This window comes from Pongo abelii, chromosome 6 (assembly GCF_028885655.2).
Source record: "Pongo abelii isolate AG06213 chromosome 6, NHGRI_mPonAbe1-v2.0_pri, whole genome shotgun sequence".
Taxonomy (NCBI): domain Eukaryota; kingdom Metazoa; phylum Chordata; class Mammalia; order Primates; family Hominidae; genus Pongo; species Pongo abelii.
In genome coordinates, this window is record NC_071991.2 from 64,564,080 (window position 1) to 64,567,069 (window position 2,990).

At 39.4% G+C, this 2,990-nt stretch overlaps 1 pseudogene; it reads right to left on the bottom strand.

Moving 5' to 3' along the window:
• Positions 1-1,029, bottom strand: LOC100461129 (elongation factor 1-alpha 1-like; annotated as a pseudogene).
• Positions 1,030-2,990: the final 1,961 nt, after the last annotated feature.

Here is a 2,990-nt window from a genome sequence, read left to right on the forward strand (position 1 = left end):
TTAAATGGCTATTTGAAAGTTAGTTCTGAGACCGTTCTTCCACCACTGATTAAGACAGGTGTCAGGCAGTAGGGATAATATCCATTTAGGCTTCTGAGCTTTACGGGCAGACTTGGTGACCTCGCTTCCTCCAGCAGCCCTCTTGTCTACTGCTTTGATGACACCCACAGCAAATGTCTGTTTCATATGACAAACAGCAAAATGACCCAAAGAAGGACAGTCAGAGAAGCTCTCGACCCACCTGGGCTTGCCAGAAACAATTTCAGTGACAACAGCTTCACCCTATTTCAAGAATGTAGGGCCATCTTCCAGCTTCTTACCAGAATGGTGATCAATCTTTTTCCTCAACTCAGCAAAATTGCAAGCAATGTGAACTGTGTGACAATCCAGAATAGCAGCATAGCCACCATTGATTTGGCCTGGATGGTGGAGGATAATCAGCTGACCAGTGAAGCTAGTTGCTCCCACTGATGGGTCATTTTTGCTGTCACCAGCAATGTTACTATGACAGACATTTTTGACAGATATGTTCTTGGCGTTGAGGCCCACATTGTCCCCAGGAAGAGCTTCACTCGAAGCTTCATGATGCATTTCAACAGACTTTACTTCAGTTGTAACGTCGACTGGAGCAAAGGTGAGCACTGTGCTGGGTTTGGGAAACCCAGTCTCCACTCAGCCCACAGAAACAGTACCAATATCACAAATTCTGTAGACATCCTGCAGAGGCCGACTTAAGGTCTTGTCAGTTGGATGAGTTGGTAGGATGCATTGCAGAGTTTCAAGCAGCATGGTTCCGCTGGCATTGCCATCTTTACTGGTGAGTTTTTGTCCCTTGAACCACAGCATATTAACACTTGGCTCCAGCACGTTCTCACCATTCCAACCAGAAACTGGCACACATGCTACTGTGTCAGGGTTGTGGCCAATTTTTGTAATGTACATGCTGACTTCCTTAATGATTCTCTCATATCTTTTCTGGCTGTAGTGTGGCTCAGTGGAATCCATTTTGTTAACACCAATAATTCGTTGTTTCACTCATCTAAAATCTGAGATACTTGAAGGAGCTCTCTCCTATCTCAGCAGCCTCCTTCTCAAACTTTTCAATGGTTCTTTTGTTGATCACCCCACACTTGTAGGTCAGATGGCCAGTAGTGGTAGACTTGCCCTAATCTATATGTCTAGTAATGATGATGTTGATATGAGTCATTTCTTTCTCGTTTTGGCTTTGATTTAGTGGTGATTTTCACAACACTCATGTTCTGGCTGCAAAATCGTTATGAAAAACCTCTTTTTGTTTCTATTTATTTTTCTTTTTCTCCTATGCCCTCCCCCGTTCTGCCTTGCCCTGCCCCCTCCTCCCCCACCCCCTCACCTTATCATTCTTGTGAAAATATTTTAAAGCAAATCCGGGTATCATACCACTTTAATTTCTATATATTTCACTCTTCCCTCTAAAAAATGCAAACCTTGTATAACTACTCTCTTAGATCAGAAGAAACTTAACACTTTTACTTGGAAAACTTAATATTTTTTCCTCTTGATATCCAGCAGTGCTTGGCTTGAGAACAACATTAAATCAGTAATAGAAAAAAAGACACTATTTTTTCTTTGCATATTTCCTTTTAAGATAAAAGGTTGTTGGACATCTATATAGCCGCCTTATAATATATTCATTTAAGTGAGTACTTCATAAGATTTCACTTCTCTTCCTCATTGAGATAGTGATTATACAAGCAAATTTTTTTGTGTGTTTTGAAAGGGAGCTACATATTATTTAACTTGGAAATCTCAAAAAACACTTTCAGCAACTCCATAGAGCACAGACATTTACCATATTTGACGTCTTATAATAGTAAGTACAGAAACATTAACATTTTTTGGAGCATGTAAATTGGTGACAGAAGATGACGTGTGCATATATTTATACACACATACACACACACAAACATACACTTTCAACCAAGCATTTCACTTATAATTCCCTGAAATTGTATCTACCTTAGAAAGCATTGATTCCTAGCATTTCGGGGTCATTCAATTATTTTTTTTATAACTTTATGAAAGTTAAGGACTCTAGCTCCAAAATTGAACTCTCACACACTCACACGATTTTGAATATACACTTTTATTGATTCAAATGCAGCTATGTATCTAGGATACCCTTCTAGCAGCCATAATCAAACCATTTTCATCTTACTTTTTGGCCATGCATACATCTTGACTTTATGTTAACTGACGTATCTTTGTATCTGTTTTGCTACAAGCTTCAGTGCCAGGGATATCTTTTATCAGTAATGCTGAGAAATATTCATTTTTCCAGGAAGGTCACTGGGGCCTCCCCCTGCTTGGCACTTATTGCTCTGTATTCTCCTTGCCAATTCAAATGCCTGTCTCTCCTTCTAAACCCTGAACCTCTCAAGGGCAGAGACAAGGTCTCGTTTACAGGAGTGCAGCCTCCAAGATCATGTCTGGTTTTAACAGCCCCTAAATAATTACTTACTGGATTTTGTGCAAAATGTTATTCTCATTAAACACTTATGAAGATATGTGAAGTTCAGTGATTTGCCCAAAATCAAACAGTGAATAAGTGGTGTAGTGGATATTACTCTCAAGACAGCTGACTTTCAGTCCAAAGATATTTCCTATACATTACCTGTCAAGGATTAAAAAAAAAAAATTGCTGCAGTGCAAGTCACTATCAATATGTGAACTCTTGTCAGAGGTAAGGTCTCACTAGCTTGGGACTGACCCAGAGAATGCGGCATAACTGTTCAGAGCCTCATGATATGGGTCTCAAAGAAGAAAAGAAAGGAAATCTTGAGGTAGAGAGAGGTTTCCAGAGAGCAAGACAATATATATCTTAGGGAAACTGTTATAATCATCAAAATGATGGCACATTTTAGGATTTGTAGAATATTGATTCAAAAGCGCTTTAATCTCCTTAAAAATGAAAATATTTAAGGATGTGTGATTTTGGGGGTGGGGGGATA